This window comes from Pteropus alecto, unplaced genomic scaffold, assembly GCF_000325575.1.
Source record: "Pteropus alecto unplaced genomic scaffold, ASM32557v1 scaffold146, whole genome shotgun sequence".
Taxonomy (NCBI): Eukaryota; Metazoa; Chordata; class Mammalia; order Chiroptera; family Pteropodidae; genus Pteropus; species Pteropus alecto.
Genome location: NW_006442107.1, coordinates 29,167,166 through 29,186,304, shown reverse-complemented (window position 1 = coordinate 29,186,304; position 19,139 = coordinate 29,167,166).

Genomic DNA, 19,139 nt, shown 5'->3' with positions numbered 1-19,139 from the left:
ATGGAATTTGGTAAGAGAAGGAGTAATCAAATAGTTTTGAGGACGGGATCTAATGATGTTTTTGGTCAACCTAAACTTTTCCTCCTTCTCTGTCATGTCTAACTTAGGTTTTTGAGGCGGAAAAATTCATGAAAATTATTGGTAATTAGCTTGGAGTTGCATGCCACTCAATTCTCTACAAATGCTACTATGTTCCCTTGGGACCAGATGAGACCAAAGAATCATGCATAAATTGGCAAAGTAAACTCTAGAAATCATGTCTTTCTTGGTCGTCTTTTGAGGTGTACATTCCCTTCTGACAAACATTGCTTCTGACAATCTCATTTCTCCTGCAAAGTTGGCAGATCCAAGTATTTGTTTCTTTTAGCTTAAACTAGTTAGTCAAAGAGTTAACTAAGTCGTTCAAGGTCATGGTCCATCTAGGTATCAAAAATGATTAGAATCTTGTTTCTCATTATTTGATCACACTGCTTTCTATCAGAGAATTTGACTTTAAATTTTTTGAATCCCTGACCTATTTTAAATTTGTAGGTTGGACTTATGAACTAGGAAAATGATAATCTTCAGGGAAAAGATTTCAAATTCCTGTTGCTAGAAAGAACTCAAGAATTTTCAAAGTGGCATAAAAGACCTCAAGAGTTTTCAAAGTCACTTCACAAGGCTTTTTGAGTCCTCTGAACATCAAATGGTTCTCAGATTAAAAGAACATACTTTTAATCTGAAGGTTAAAGAATGGAGGGTGAAAGACAAGGAGTATTGGCAGGGCTTGTTCTAAAAATGTAGCAAGACACATGAGCAGAAGAATGAATTAGTATAAAATATTTTAACTTATATTTTAGTATAATTAAGTGGCAATTTCTCTCCATACATTGATTTGAAATATCCAAATTAACCAGTAATTGGTTTCTAATTACATCCTTGTGGGCTTTGAAGAGTGGAATATGTTAAAAAATTAAGAAAAAAATTCTTATCACTTTATACATTTGGATTTGCTAGGTTAATCCTAACTCTTATAGGTTTTTTTTGTTTGTTGGTTGGTTGGCTTGAATTCTTTTTGTGGAAGCAGTATAGGATAAATGACCAGCAAAGCTTTCTTAGGCACAGATAAATAAAAAACAATCATTCACTACTCACTGATTTATTTATGTCTTAATTCTCAAAATATCCCAAATATACAGAAGAAAAGTGATCATGTAAATTAATTCCATCAGGCTTCATATTTAATTTTAGATTTTTTCTTATCTTAATTATATATTAGTTACATTTTCTTAATGATATATGTATGTATATATGCATGTGTATATGTGTATGTTTTAATTGTAAGAGTTTTAGAGGTCCAGGAAAATTTGAATTTTTAAACTTTGCAAGTCTGTTATGCCAAAGTTAGGGCCATGATTTGGCAGAAATAAAACATTAACATTTGGGATCCAGACATTTGAGTTGATGCATTCAAACATCTGGAATTTCTTGAACCCTCTGGACCTACAGAAGTAAGAGCTATCAATTTTTCCAATTGAAGTCTAGTTCTCCCACCTTGCTTGAGGACAAAGTAGAGACTTCTATCTTGCACAATTACTTGTGTACCTTGAAATCTACTCATACTTTCCCTCCTAGTCACCAAAGACAAGTAACACTCAGAAACATCGAATCTCCAAGTTTCTGTGAACTTCTCCTAATTAAAAGAGTACTCTCATTTTGTTTAAACATGGTATAGAAGTGGCTCCTGGTCAAGATGGCAGAGTAGATAAATGCTGTGCTTGCCTCCTCTTACCACGACATCAGAATTACAACTAAACTATAGAACAACCATCATTGAGAATCACCTGAAATTTAGCTGAATGGAAGTCCTACAACTGGGGACATACCAAAGAGGCCACCTTGAAACTGGTAGGAGTGCAGGGGAGACATGGAACAGGATGGTCTCACACTTGTATGTTGCTATTGAGAAGTAGGAGGAATATCTTGGCTGTGGAAGTCCTCCTGGATGACCAAGGCGTCCTAACCTTACACCGGGCTCCCCAGCCCAGTGTTCCAGTGCTGAGAAGATAAGTCTCCAATCTTCTGGCTGTGAAATCCAGTGGAATTTGTGGCTGAATGAGACAGAGGGCCATAGATATTCCCCTTAAGGGTATCATGTGCAGACTTACTCATTAATTGACTCACTCACTCTAAGCTCTAGCTCTGGGGCAACAGATTGAAAGGCATCGGGACATATGAGGAGGTATTTAGTTGTCTGGCTTTAGGGCAAAGGCTGGAGAGACAGCTTTCTCCCAGACAGTGCTGGTAGAGAGTATTGTTCTTTTGTTGAAACTTCCCCCATCCTGGTGTGCAGACACAGGCAGCTTCCATATCTGAGTCTTCATCAACCTGGCTAACACTGGTCACCCCACCCTGGTGATTCCCTAAGACCCTGCTCTGTCCAACTTGTGGGTCACTAAAGTCATTTGCAGTGGATTTTCCAAACAAACAGCCTGTCTTGGTTCATGCTGAGAACTTTCCTAAAATCTCTCAAAGGTTCACAAAACCTAAACAAACAGAATCTGGCCCTAGAATGTCCTATGCCTCTTGCTGAGCATCCCTAATTCCAGCACTAATGGCAGTTGGCCTTGGTTTGCAGCTTGGCCTCTCAAGACACATCCAAGCCCAAAATGGATGGCGGCCATCTTCAAATTTCTTGGTGACTCATGACAAGTGGCTCCAGGCAGGGCAGAAGCTGCAGCTAAACTTGGCCTGTAGTGAGGCCCCTTCGAAGAAGTCTTGACCTGCATGTCCAGTGGCCAGCTTTAGACTGGGCCAGAGCACAACCTGAGGCCATATCTAATGATGATACACCCAAAGGATAGTCTGGGCAGGCACCAGAGCCCTGCTAAAGTGAATCCTGCTCTATAGGGTTGCCCCTTGCATAGCAGCTTCTCCACTGTAGTCATGGCCAGTCCTCACAACCAATCAACCTGAGGATAAATCCATCCTATTGATGTGCAAATAGCAACCAACACATACAAGGGACACACCTGGAGCACCTGGCTCAGGAGAGTAGGAAGACTGTGCCACTGTGTCCCAAAGGAAACCAACTAAATAAGGCCACTCTATTAAGCCTGGGAGACATAGCAGCCCTACTTAATGCATAGAAACAAACACAGGGAGGCAGCCAAAATGGGAGACAAAGAAAAATGTCCCAAACAAAAGAATAGAACAATCTCCAGAAAAAGGACTCAACAAAACGAAGGCAAGCATCTATCAGATGCAGAGTTCAAAATACTGGTTATAAGAATGCTCAGTGAACTAGGAAATAGAGTAGAGTAGAGGAACTCAGTGATAACTTTAACAAAGAGATAGAAAACAAACAAACAAACAAACAAATGGAGATAAAAACTATAAAAAAGAACCAGTCAGAAATGAAGAATACAATAACTGAAATGAAGAATACATTGGAGGAAATGATGAAGCAAAGGATCAGATCAGTGATTTAGAAAATAAGGTAGCAGAAAAAATACCGAATCAGATCACCAATAAAAAAGAAGAATTAACAAAATGAGGATAGTTTAATGAATCTCTGGGACAACATCAAACATAACAACATCTGCATTATAGGGATACCAGAAGGATAAGAGAGAGGGCAAAGAATTCAAAACCTATTTAAAGCAATAATGATGAAAATCTTTCCTATTCTGGTAAAGAAAATAGATATACAAGCCCAGGAACCACTGAGAGTTCCAAACAAAATGAACCCAAAGAGGCCCACATCAAGACACATCATAATTAAAACACTAAAGGTTAAAGATAAAGAGAATCTTAAAAGCAACAAGTGAAAGGCAGTTAGTCACCTATAAGGGAGCTCTCATAAGACTGTCAGCTGATTTCTCAATAGACACTAGACCCAGAAGGGATTGGCGTGAAATATTCAAAGTGATAAAAAACAAGGACCTACAACCAAGATTGCTTTACCCAGCAATGTTATCATTTAGAATTGAAGGACAGACAAAGAGTTTCTCAGGCAAGAAAAAGCTAAAGGAGTTCATCACCACCAAATCAGTATTACAGAAATATTAGAGAGACTTCTTTAAGAAGCAAAAGAAGAAAAAAGTCAAAAATTAGTATAATAAGATAGTAAAAACTGCATATCTATCAATAATTAACTTAAATATAAGTAAATTAAATGCTCTAATCAAAAGAATGGGTGACTGAACGGATAAGAAAACAAGACCCTTACATATGCTGCATACAAGAGACTCTCTCTAGATCAAAAGACACACACAGACTAACAATAAAAGGATAGAAAAAACTATTTCATGAAAATGGAAACAAACAAAAACCAACTGGGGTAACAATACTTTTACCAGACAAAATAGACTTTAAAAAAAGGCAACAAAAGAGACAAAGAAGGACCCAGAAATCCCACTTCTGGGTATTTATCTGAAGAAACTCAAAACATTACTTCAAAGGGACATGTGCATTCATATGTTCATTGCAGCATTTTTTACAATAGATATGGAGGCTACCTAGGTGTCCATCGATGGATGAATGGGTAAAAAAGAGGTGGTATATATATAAAATGAAATGTTACTCAGCCATAAAAAAAAGAAATCTTACCATCTGCAACAACATGGATAGACCTAGAGGTTATTGTGTTGAATGGAGTAAGTCAGACAGAGAAAGACAAATGCCATATAATTTTACTTACTTGTGGAATTGAAAGAATAAAATAAATAAACCAAACAGAAACAAACTTATAGATACAGAGAAAATTTTATGGTTGTCAGATAGGTGGATGTGTAGGGGTGGGTACAAATAGTGAAGAGATTAAAAACTTTAAGTTGCAAAATAGTTACAGGGACTTAAACTATAGCATAAGGAATACAGTCAATATTTAATAACTATGTATGATGTCAGATAAATACTAGATTTATTGTGATTATCATTTCGTGAGTAATATAAATTTCTAATCACTATGTTGTATACCTGAAACTAATATCATATGCCAACTGTAATTAAAAAAGAAATTATTTACAAAAAATGATGGTATAGATACTTTGGACTTGCAAGACAAGTCATATTCCTTTAAGATCTATTTCTACTTTCCCTCCTAGTCACTAGACCAATAGCTGGGGTCCAGTTACAACATAATCTAGCTGGGGAAGGGCTGGGCCTGCTAGGGGCAGAAATAGACTATTTACCAGAGGTCTTTAGTAATCAATAGTACTGGAAGGATCTGGAGCAGTATATTAGGGACTGAATCCTTAGGATTTTGGATCAAGGGGAACAGACATAAGTTGTATAAGAAAGATTTTTATCGATATGGGCATATGTTCTAGTGATACTAGATTTACTATCTTGCTAAGGACCCGTGGATGTAGTGCTATACCTTCTAGGTTGATCCTTAGAGGCTTGGAAATGTAATTGCCCATACTATATAAAATAGAAAAGCCAGATAAACTATGGTAAATATGAAAGAAAGGATCAAAAGTCTCAAAGAAATAGACACATTAGAGTGGATATACTACTTAATGCTAGAAAATCCACCAGTTAGTTGCTTCCCATGAGAATGACCAGAAGACATTCCATTCACTAAAGCAATAATAAAAGTGCTTGGAAGAGGTGATTACAAAATGATTACTAAGTTCATTTTTTTTCTCTCTGTAGACCAAGGCTGACATAGGAAATATGAAAGAATGAATATCTCTGATAGAAATGTATTTGATAGATCCCAAAGTAATAGAGGCTAAGTGTCAGTGTTGAACAATGAGAAATAATGTGGCACAATTATAATGACCCAAAAGTTTGAAGTGATAGCTAGGGGATTTGAACTATAGAGAGCTATGGAGATAGTGTTCCAGGGACAAGATAGATGGAAAGCTAAGATTATTTCTCATTATAAAAACCAATATTTTGAATGGATGATGGATTTCAGAAGTGGTATTTTTTTTTCTAGAGCGGATTGACACAACCATGCAGCTGTTTATCTGGTAAATGCACTTTTCCGCCCCCGTCGCTTTCAAGAAGTGGGACTAGAAGCAGTTCACATTTACATGGAAGGGATAACAGTACACAACTGTGGTCTTGCCCCAGGGCTATGCTAATTCTCCTGTCTATCTGAGTATGGTCTGAGGACACCTAGACCAGACAGTCTGGATATTTTGAAGAATATCACACTTATTAATGACATATTAATCATACCAGATTGACAGTGAATGTTAAGTACTTTGGAGGGCTGTTTTCCATAGAGGAGGGACAAACCTAAAAATGATGAGGGGTTCAACACATCACTAAAAATTTTAGGGGTCCAGTGGTCTGAAACATATCAGGAAATCCTCTTCCATACTAAAAGAAAAATTATTGCAGGTTGCACCCCCCACCACTAAGAAGAACTGGTAGGATTTTTTTTTCTATTCTGAAGACAGCATATTCCACCCTTGGAAATATGACCTTGATTCATTTTACCACTCGATGAGGAAGGCTTCCAGCTTTAAATAGTGTCTAGAGGTAAAAAAAAAAAAAAAAAAAAAAAAAAAAAGAGAAGGGAAAAAAGGCAGTTGGGGGTGGTGGGGAGGAGTGATCTGCATAAGGTCCAAGCTGCAATTCCAACAGTGCTACTGCTTGGGCCATATGACCTGGCATCAGAGGTATCTATGATGAGAAAATGACATTGTATAGAGTTTACAGAAAATTCCAAATAGGAGAATATTGATGTAGAACACTACAGCTCTGGAGCAATCCATTGCCACTTGCATCAGAGTTTCACAAAATTTGGCAAACAATTTACAGAGTGTTATTTGGCCAACTTAAAGAGGAATGTGGAGGACTTGACCTACGGACAAGTGACCACAGATACAGAGCTTTCTATCATGAACTGGGTTCTGTCAGACCCACTAAATTATAAGGCCAGGCTTCGCAGCAATTCATTGCTGGATGAAAGTGGTACCATTGGGATCTGGCATGAACAGTGTCTGAGTGAACATTAGATTCTATTTGGTTGAGGTGAGTAATTTTCTTAATAGGAGGTCTGAGAGAGTGCTGTTGGATGCATAAGATTTTTTAAACTGCAAATCCAAGGAGATCAAGGAATGGCCTGAAGTAATTTGTTTAGATCCTGTTTCTTGACTGAAGTATTTCTTCTTGCTGCCGCTTGTGTTATTTTTTGATTATTAAATATTTTTTGATTACATAAATATTTTATATAGTATGGGAATTATTTTTTCCTCAAAGCTTGGATGGTGAATTTATAAGTAAAACAAAGTAGAACTAGATCTTTTTAAGCAAAAAGTTGGCATATATACTAAACAGAAGAAATCACTTGAAAACTATACCAAAAATATAAAAGAATTTTATATATTAAAAATGCATCATAAATCCAGTGGGATGGAAGTAGGTTGTTCCACAAATTGGGAAAATTTGCTGTTTAGAATAAAATCAAGCCTCACTTGAAAAATCTGCTCTTAATATATTTTAAGTCAAATTTGATAACATATTTTCCATTTTGTTTTTTGAATTTCTGATAATTATATAGAAATTGACATATTCTATACTAATTCTAGATATCCTTTATCACTTGTGTCTTATTTTATTTCTAATGGTGTTTATCTGGGTGTAATTTTATTTTCCCTTGATAAGATTTGCTAATGTTTGGTTGGTTTTGTTATTTCCCACCCCACTTTCCTCTACCCCACCTACCCACTCCAGTGATCCTGCTCTTGGTTTAATAATTGCTTTAATATTCTCCTTTCTAATTTATTAATTGACCTTTTATCTTTTTTTAAGGTAATTATTACTTACTCTGTGACAGGCATTGTGTTAAGGATTTTACTTTAGCACATTAATTCATTTCAAATACTGACTTCATTGGGTTTGTTTTGTTATTATTTTTGGAATTAAAAAAATGCTATAGTTGAATACTTAATTTATTTAAAATGACTTTTCCCATAAAATGTTATTCCTCAATAAAATTACATTATATAAACATTAAGGGGGAATCATGGATTATAGACTTTAAATGGAAAATATTGTTTAGAGCAACATTTAAGACATATCTAGGTCTGGGAGCACTTGAGCTAGTGAGGGTAGACCTGCTAATTTAATACTGAAAAACATTTTTTAAACCAAGGAATTATTTTTTTTAAAATTTCAAATGTCATTTTATCTTCAATCAAAGTTATGAGACTTTGATTGAAGCTGAAGTGAAAGACTTAGAGCTCTAGAAACAAAGCTCTCTGGTTTTTACTTTACCAGTTTCATCTTAAAGGCAGTTCCATGGGACCTTAATGTTTCTTGAAACATAGTATGATCTCTTTCATGCTTTTTATTTTACAGATGTAGAAACTGGGCATCAAAGGATTCTTCTTATTAAATGTTAATTGCTCCATATCCTTGCTTAATCTGATTTGGGCTTTCCCTATTCTCTAATTCCCAGTATGTTTTCCTATTGTCAAAATATTTTTGGAGCTTTTGGATAGCTTTTGTCCTCTGGTTTGGGGACGTTAGAGAATTTACCATGGCAAATATTTCTTAGAAAATCCCTTTAAATTTTGCTTATAATTCCTCAATGTGATAGCATCAATTTCCCATTTAGACTCCAGAATATTATTTTTCATGCTATCTGCTTTGAATGTATTCTGATCTCAAAACTGTATCTTGTTCCCACAGAAAATCAGTGACACATTTTCATTTTCATGTAGGAAGAGTTCCATACAATCACTGTGAATGTCATAATTGTCATCACCATCATGATGGTGATTTTTATATTAGTTGGAGTCATATGTGATCCAGTCTCTATACATAGTCACATTCAAAAAAGTACTGAACAGCAACCCAAAGTGATTCAAAGGAAATGTCACTATCATTAAAGGGCATTCACTCCATAATCCACAGCAACACAATCTCAACACATCTCAAAAGCCTCTTTCTTTTGCTAAAATATCCAATACCTGCATTGATATCTCTTACAGAACTGCCTCTCAATGGCTCCATGAAGTCTGTACGGGGTTTATCTGTTTCTTTCTCTCTTACCTTCCTCTACCTCTACTACTCCTCACTCACCCCGCCCTCACCATTCTTCTGAATCTATATCTCAAAAGCATAAGGATAGGGTCTGCAAAGACAGAAGAATTCTTTCAAGGATAAGCGAGGGAAGAAAGAAAAGAAAAAAATATAAATTTCCTTCTCTTTTAAAGGACTAGGAGGGGGAAGCATGAGAGAACTCATGCAAGAATACATTTTGTCCTTGTCACTTAAGCAGTGATATATGCATTCACTCATTCAACCCTCATGGTAACTGTATGAGGTAAATAATGTTATTGCCATTTCTATTTTGTTGTCAGGGTAACTAGGACTTAGAGATGAAATAATGTCCTATCTAGGGAGATAAAACAGGGCTCTTGCTTTTAAGCAATTTGCTGTACTATTGTGTGAAGTTTCCAGAGTTTCTTAAAACTCAATAATTGTTATTTTCCAATTAGAATATGTATTTTTTCCCCCCTCTGGCCTATTTTTCCTCTCCAAATCTAAGCCCTTAGAAGTGAATCTTTGCTTAAAATGAATCTTTATCAGTGTGTGTGTATGTATCAGTGTGCATGTATATATATACACACACATGTGTATATATATATATATATATATATATGTATATCTAATATATAACCAATATACATGTCCAATCTGCTGTCTTCTTAGTTTTAGAAACTGGCTTCTGTCAAAAATGTGCTTTAGTAATTCCAAAAATTTAAAACACATTTTAACAGAATGGTAGAACTAATTCTTTGTGCAATTGTTAGGATATTTTTTGTTAATTCTGGTAAATTAGATAGAATGGGTTTCTTAGCAGGTAGGATTAATAGGAAGAAGTCCATGAGGGTTGAATAAGCTCATGCATACATCACTGCTTAAATAACAAGGACAAAATGTATTCTTTCACTTTTTTTCACTCTCAAGTCTCTTCTACCTGTGTCATTTCCAGATTTTCATCTTCAATATTACTAATTCTTTTCTCTATCTTGTCAGCTCTATTTCCCAAGCTTAGTATTTCATTCTTTATCTCTTTTAATGAGTTCTTCAGCTCCAGAAATTCTATTTTTTTAGAGTTTTAATCTCCTTGGTAAAGCTTTCTGTTGTGCATTGATTTTGTTTCTGAGTTCATTGAACTGTTGATCAGAATTTTCTTGTATCTCATTGAGTTTTTTCAGAAGTGCAACCTTGAATTCTTTGTCATTTAAATTGCATATGTCTATATCTTTATTTTCTGGATGCTTTTCATTTTCTTTCTGAGTTGCCTTGTCACCTTGATTGTTCATGGTATTTGATGGATTACTTCTGCACTTAGGCATTAATGGGAGTGTACTCAGCTTTTTTTTTTTTCCTTTTAAATTTTATTATTATTTAAAGTGAATTCTCTTCAGCAGGTTGATAAGAAAAGATTTTTCTTTTATTTTCCAGTAGATAGAGCCCAAGTCTCCTTCACTGACCAAACCTCCTGGACCTCTGCTTTAGGGCTGAAAATGCCCTTTATTTCCTGAGGAGGTGTGTGTTTCCTCTGTAACCAGGTCGCCTTGGTCCCAGGGTTCCACCTCCATAATAGAATGTGAAGGGCTATGGGGATCCAAGCCTCTGAAGAGGCCCTGAAGTCCTAATCTTACCCAAACAGTCAGATGCAATACTATGTTACCTTTTTTCAAGTCAACTTGAATGGGTGGGGTGGATTTGGAGGGGCCAGTGGTATGTCTGTGACTGTTTTCCTTCCAATAATGCTGGCCACCAAGTTTCTGCCTTGCTTTTATATCTTCACCCCTGTCACTGGGACTGGCTACAGTGTGTATCTCTGATCTCACTGCTACAATTTCCCATTTGCCTTTCTGCTAGCTCTGGTAGAGTGGGTGGGGGATGCGCTCTGGAAGGGTGGAGGAAGGTGGCAAGTATCCATGACTCAGCTTTCTGCCTGGCAATGGCAGATGCTAAAACATGGCTGTCACCCCTCAGTATTCAGTCTCTGTCCTGTTCTCTGCTCTGTTAACTGAGCTCTGCTACGTGGAATATGCTGATCTCTCAGGCAGAACTGCTCAGGGACTTAAAAAAATGTAATCCACCACCTAATTCCTCTTCCTCCTCCTCCTGAAGGGGGCTCTATGCTGTGTTTTTACAGAACCTGTCTCCATTTCTCTCTCCCTGCCCTCCTCCCAGCACTTGCGATTCGCTCACCTCCAGATGCTCTGAAGTGCAGATCTCTCAAACGTGCTTGTGTGCAGGATGGATGTTATCTGTTGGATTTTAGCTGGTCAGTTTTTTGTAATTTCAAGAGGAGAGATGGGGGGATCCCTCATGATGCCATGCTTTGCAATCATTTTCAAGTATTAACTAACTTTGCATTCTTAGATAATATCACTTGTTCATATTGGTGTACAATATGCTGCATTTCATTTGCTAATTTGTCTGTGTTCATAGGTCTATTGTCTGTAATTATTCTTTTTAATAATGTTGTGTCTGCTTTTGCTAGAAGGGACATTTCAGATTCTTAAACTGAGTTGTGAAGTGTTTCCTTTCTACTATTCTAAGGAGTTTGTGTAAGATGAAGAGTTTATGTATTCTAAGAGATTGAGCAAGTTCAAGTAAATTCGTGTCTTATTTCTTCCTTAAACATTTGATAGAATTCACTAGTGGAGCCATCTAGGGGAGGAGTTTTCTTTGTGTGAAGGTTTTAATTGTGAATCCAATTATTTACCACATATAGGGTTAATTATACTATGTTTCTCTTCACATCAATTTTGATCAATTGTAATTGGCAAGAAGTTTGTCCATTTCATCTAAATTGTTGAATTTATTAGAATTAAAAATTTATTTATTGTAATTTTTGTTTGTGTTATCTGGTGATATTTCCTCTTTCATCCTTGATACTTGAAATCTGTGACTTTCCCCCCTGTTTCTTGGTTAGTGGTATTAGAGTGTTAATATTTTTATCAATCTTTTCAAAGGACCCAACCTTTAAACATGTTAATATTCTCTATTCTTTGTCTATCTTTTGTTTCATTTGTTTCTGCTCTTGTATCTATTATTCCCTTATTTCTACTTACTTTGGGTTTAATCCTTTTTATACTAATTTGAGGGTGGAAATTTAGATCATTTGACTTTAAATTTTCTTCTTTTTTTAATGAGTATATGAAAATAACTCATGATAAAATGGCAGAAAATTCAGAGTTTATATAGAGTGGTATAATTATAATATTGGAGTAAAGAAAAAGGTTTTATGAACCCTAAATAATAAAGAATGGTGAAGAGGATCTGAGGACAACATACCCACTTGGAAGGAAGCCATGTCCCCAGAAAAGTAGTCTCCCAAGTTGCCTATTATGTTGAGGGTTTTATTTATTTTATCTCACTCAAGCCTTAAAAGAACATCGTGAGAACACCTAGCTCCCAGATCTTGGTTTCTAATGATATCCCAAGAAGGAGAACAAGAGATCTTTGGAGAAATTGCTAATTGGCCTAGGACAGGAAAAATATGGTGAACCAAGAGCATTTTGTGACACTAGAAAGTAAGGAAGTACTTTTTAAAAAATCCCATGGTAATGGCAGTTTGTCAAAGGACACAGGAGCCAACTGAAAGTGCTCCTGATGACAAAACCGAAACAATATGAGCAAGAAAATGAACAAAGTAGAATTGAATTCTAACTCAGTATATTATGTAAATATCTATGAGCGTTTACTGATATAAGTTAATTATTTATTAATAAATGGGAGAAGAGATAAATCTCTCAGACACACAAAATTTTCAAATAATTTATGTACATGCTCTTTTTTTGAGGAGGTAGAACATCACTCTCTGCTCCTTAAGTATGGGCTGTATATAATGACTTTCTTCCAAGATACAGTTTGGAAAGGGCGAAAATATTAATTTTATAAAGTCAAAACCTGACAAACACTATCCAGGTGATCAAGGTCATCATCAACAAAAACATGAAACTCATACTGATAATATTACCTTTAGTATGATGAGATGAAAATTATACTTTCCTCTGTGATCTTTCTCTCAATCCCCATAAGTCCAGTCTAAACATGAGGAAATTATTGAATAAATCCCAACTGAAGGGAATTTTCTAAAATACCTGAGCTGTACTCCTCAAATCTCTTAAAGGTCATCAAAAATAAGAAAGTCTGAGAAACTGCCATAGTCAAGACAAGCCTCAAGAGACATGACAAATAAATGTATGTGATATTCTGGATGGGATCCTGGAACAGAAAAAGGACAATAGGTTAAAAACTAAGGAAATCTGAATTAAGTGTGAACTTCAGTTAATATTCCAGTGTCAACATTGATTCATTAAATATAACAAATGTAGCATACTAATATAGGATGTTAATAACAGAGGAAACTGTGTGCGTTTATGAAAATTTGCTCTACTAAATATTTTTTTTTTCTGTGAATCTAAAACTGTTCTTAAAAGTTTATTAAAAATAGTTAAGGAGGTGATTTTCCCCATTTTTCAAATGAGAAAACAGAGCTTCAGGGAGTTTAAGTAACTTGCCCCAAATCAGGTTATCAAACAGTAAGTGGTAAATTATGGATTTGACCTATATCTTTGGATTAAATGCCTTGTCTCATTACCTCACATCACCTCTTATGTGCCCAAAATCTGTTTCAGTGGCTTCTAATCTGCTATCAAAATTTCTATTCCTTCTCACTCAAAGAGTTCCCAATGTTTTCATGCACTCTGGTTTCTTCTGTTATGGAGGAACACCAGAAATTTTCAGAACCATTTTTCTTAGTTTGTATTGCCTCAAAAGTAGTTTTTAAGACAGAAATATTTAGTGCAAACAGTTGATCTAGGAAGTGATTTCAGGAAGCACAAGGGAGAAAGCAAAATAGGGATAGGAAAAATGTCAATACACTGTCTGTAATCAGCAGATTATGCTTTAGGCAACTAGAACTCAATTCCACTGAGATCTTCCAAGAAACCATGTGGAGCATATCTCAGAATCATCTCTCCAGAGAAAGGGAGGCTGTCCTTTTTCCAATGGACTCTCATCTTCCCATGGTTGAAGGTTATTCGGGAAGGATTAACACCCCCATACCTGGGTTTCACAGTTCTGGAGAAAACCCTCATTTAGAGAATAAGAGAGATTCATGCTCTTAAAGTAAAATGCTGTCACCCTGCCAACAACTGAAAAACGTATAAGAAAACTCAGGCTGAAAAGATATGGAGTAGGATCTGCCTGTGAATTCCTTATACACACTAAGGAATTTTTTATTTAAAATTAATTTAATTAATTAATTAGTTTTTATTTAAAACTAATTTAAAGTTTGAGACTATGTAGAGCAGGTGTTGGCAAACTATGGACAGTGGGCCAGATCATGCCTACTGTCCGTTTTTGTAAATACGGTTTATTTTAAGGCAGCCATGCTCATTTGTTTTCATATTGTTTCTGACTGCTCTTGTATGACAATGGCAAAGTTAAGTAGATGTGATCAAGACTATATGGCCCACAAAATATAAACTATTTACTATCTGGCCCTTAATAGAACAAGTTTGCTGAACTTATATAGGAAGATTTTTGGACAGGGAAGCCCTCTGCTGTACTGAATCGTCTATTGTAGGTGATGATGACTTGCCCTTTTGTCAAGTTACTCGCTGTTCTATGGATTCATTTGAATTCTTTAAAAACTGGTGCCATGTATTATATAGTTGGTAGAAAGTTCCCGACTGGAGTTTGGGCAGTTTCCCCTAAAATGATAATAGAGTAAACATCGCTTGAGGTCCTTTCTCATTTAAGCGCTGGTTTCAGGAAAATGTACAGTGCTGGCAATGTGAAATGATGGCACATTTTAATAAAATTAATTACCAGTCTATACATACTCCTTCATATTAGGCAGATATTCCACTCTACTGAGAGAGAAAAATTATCTCTATTTATTTAGAATGAAGTGTTATTTGAGAGTTAAAGAATCTGTTTTACTCCTAAGGAGATTTCAAAAGAACTTGTTATAGATAATAGATCACAATTTATGGGCAATTTCTTTATGTAGCACCACAAAGAGACAATTTCTAACACTATTACCAGTTCTCATTATCTTCAATTTACTTGAGAGGCCAAAAGTGCTGTGCAAATATGTAAGAACATCCTTTTGCAGAATGTTACATTTATAGAAATGCTGAGTTACTGAGGAACTCCTACAATACCAACTAAATTTAGCTCAGTTCAATTGATGCACAGTAGAGATATTAAACTTACATTTCCTATTTTGTTAAAGTAAAATAGAAAGTTCAAACATCAGCCATATTATGGCAAACAGAAGTAATGGAAACTCTCTGTGAAAAATTTCTGACTCTTCAGGACAGTACAAAAATACAGTCAGAGATACAGAAAGATTAAAGAAGAAGAAAGTAATTCACTAAGGTTTCACTCTCATTTAATGGTTTAGAAATTTCAACTGAGCCATCAAAATATACAGAAAATGGAATTCCAAAGTGAGGGGTCACATCAAGACGTAATTTTTTAGAGGATATATTCAAGGAAAACCAGAGGAGAGAAGGAGCAATTAGGGGAATCTTTTTATAAACTATGTAAAAGTCTAACCAATGTACTGTATACTTGAAACTAATTAAAATAAAATTTAATAAAGAATATGTTTCATGACTCTTTGGCATTATACTTATAGTAAGGACATGATAAAGTAGGCAAATTTAATATAGGAAGATTTAGTGATGAAGGTTTAAGAGAAAGCTGTAATTCATAGAGACAGAAAGTAGAATGGTAGTTGCCAGGGTATAGGGGAGTGGGTAATGAAAGTTATTCAATGAGTGCAGAGCTTGGGTATGGGATGATGAAAAAGTTCTGGAAATGGATTGTGGTGATGATTGTGCAACATAGTGCATGTAATTAATATTACCGTATTGTATACTTAAAATGATTAAAATGGCTTTGTGTTATATACATTTGCCACACTTTAAAAAAGTAAAAGCTATTGTTATGCTGTGCGTTTGGTCCCTACTAAAAGGAAGAAATGAGTGTGTTTCCCTCATCTCAAGCACAGTGAGAGGATATTAACAACAACAACAACAAAAACTATTTGAGTTTTATATTTATTCCATGCCTCCCTCTTGCCCCAACACATTAGAGCATTGAAGGACATGATGCCTTGTTTATGCCTGAGAAAAGTAAACAGTCTTTGGAAATAAGAAAGATCTTTGCATGAAAATAAATACATCAACAACAATGAGGATAAACATGCATGAATCCTGCATGTAATATAGAGCAAATGCAACTTTTGTATGCTAATGGTTGAAGTACAAATTTACAGTCACAGTGAAAAATCATTTGGCACTATGTACTGCAATGGAATATGCATAGCTAATAATTCAGAAATTCTGCTCCTAGGTATATATCTAACAGAACTGAGTTTGTAAGTGCACCTGAAGACATATACAAGACTGTTCATAGCAGCTCCGTTCACAACAGTCTCCAAATGGAGACAATAAAAAAAGCCAATCTATAGTAGAAAAAGTAAATTATGGTATATTCATACAGTGACATATTGAATCACAATGAGATTAATTAACTATTGCCATACACAGTATTATGTATTAATTCCTCCCCCCCAAAACATTTTGAACAAAAGGAGGCAGATATAAATGAGTATTTACTATAAGAATTCATTTAATATTGTCTTATCATTCTTTTAATGTCTATAGCTTTGTCCTTTCTTTTATTCTTGATATGGGTAACATGGACTTTCTCTTTTTGTGGTCAGTCTGGTTGCAAAATTTTCAATTATGTTCATTTTAAAAAGACTCAGATTTTGGATTTTTTTTTTTATTTACTTAAAATTTCATTTTTGCTCTGCTTTTTATTATTACTTTCCTTCTGGTTGCTTTGAGTTTGATTTACTCTTCTTTTTTTTTCTCCTATTTTTTTAAGTAGAAACTTAGATAGTTGATTTAAGACTTTCTTTTGTAGTCTGAACACTTATTTCTGTAAATTTTCTTCTAAGCATAACTAGCTGCATTTAAAAATTTTCGATGTGTTTTTATTTTCATTCTATTCAAAATATTTTCTAACGTCCTTAGTGACTTCTGCTTTGACATAATTCTTTGGAAATGTGTTGATTGATTTCCAAATATTTGGGAAGTTTTCAGGTATCTTTCTTATTACCGATTTCTAGTTTGATTTCATGTAATCAGAGCATACAATGATCTCAATTTTTAAAAATTTCTTGAGGCTTGGTCATGGATATAGTCTATCTTGGTGAATGTTCTATGTACACTTGTAAAGAATTTACATTCTTTTGTTGTGTGGAACATTCTAGAAATGTCAATTAGGTTATTAAGTTGGTTAATAATATTCAGGTCTTTCATATTCTTACCTATTCTTGTTTACTTGTTCTGTTGTTTACTGAGAGAGGATTTTTAAATCTTCAGTTTTAATTGTGGATTTCTCTATTTTTATTTTCAATTCTCCCAGATTTTGCTTCATGTTTTGAAGTTCTTTTGTTGGGTGCATACAAGTTTAGGTTTAAGATTGTTATTTCTTCTTGATGAGTTGACTCCTTTATTATTATATAGTATCTTCTTCTTTTTGAAATATCCTTTTGATTCCTTGAAATAGTTTTTCTTTTGATGTCTACTTCTTATATTAGTACAGCCATTCCAGTTTTCTTTTAATTTGTGTTTGCATGATATATCTTTCTATCCCTTTACCTTAATCTATGTCTATATACTTAAAAATGGATTTCTTGTAGATAGCATATATTTGGGTCTTAATTTTTTATTCAGTATGACCATTTCTATAGTTTTATTGGTATATTTCCAACATTTACAATTAAGACAATCTTTGAAATAGATAGATTTAAGTTTGTCAAAAGCAAGTTGCTTTTGATTGAATGCTGGACCATGTGTATGGAACAGTGGAGATTAGGGGTATTTGTGCCTAGCAATGGGTATGCTTCTTTTTCTGCTCAGCCATTTGTGCCAGGAGTTGAATTGGGTTTGGGTTTTGAAGTGCTGTGATTTCCTTCAGTGTACAATCAGCTTCAAACTCTTTTTGTGTCACTTTGCACTTGGTAGGAGCTGCGATACCAGATTGATATTTTCCTCAATATTTCTGCTTCTTTCTCAAATCTTCTCTGTTTACTTCCACCTTAGAAGAGTTCTCTTTTTCACTCTCAAAAGTCACACTCCTCATTTCTGTAGTATCCTATAGTTGTACAGATCATCATATTCAATGTGGTAAGGGAGAGCACTGAAACATGTATACCAGGTGGCAAGAATAAGTGGAAGTCATTAGGGAGGCTGCCTAACAGGAAGACTTTAAAAATTGATGGAGAGGAAAAATTTGATCACTTTAAGTTCTGCTTTATTTTATTTTTAATTAATTAATCTTTTTTATTTATTTTATTATTTTATTATTTTTTGTTTTACTTTCCACACTTTTATGCATTTGTAAATTTTATAAAGTGAGGTAATCCTCACTTTATTTTTTAAATTTTTTAAAATTAAGTTTATTGGGGTAACATTGGTTAATACAATTATATAATTTTCAGGTGTACATTATAATTTAACATTTGTATATTCTATTGTGTTTACCATCCAAAGTCCAGTTTCCTTTAGCTACCATATATTTGATCTCCTTTACCCACTTCACCCCCTTACCCATCTCTATATCTGACTCCCTTTACTCTGTCTACCTCTTATCTCCTCCCCTACCCGCTACTCTCTGGTAGCCACTAGTCCATTGTCCACATCCCTGAGTCTCTATTTGTCTTGTTCATTTATTGCTTTTAGGTTTATATCCCACATATAAGTGTTATCATGAGATTTTCAACTTTTTCTGTCTGGCTTATTTTGCTTAGCATGATTATCTTGAGGTCCATCCATGAGCAATCGACTTTTGTATATTAACTTTATATGCTTCGACCTTGCTATATAATTTCTTATTAGTTCCAGGAGTGTTTTGTTTGGTTCTTTAGGATTTTCTACATAGATGATTATGTCATCTGCAAATAAAGACAATTTTATGTCTTCCTTCCCTGGTACCATTTGTTTCTTTATCTTATTGCATTAAATAGAATTCAAGAATGATGTTGAAAAGGAGTATTAAGAGGGCACATCCTTGCCTTGTACCTAATAAAGCTTTGAGTTTCTCATCATTAGGATGTTAGCTGTGGG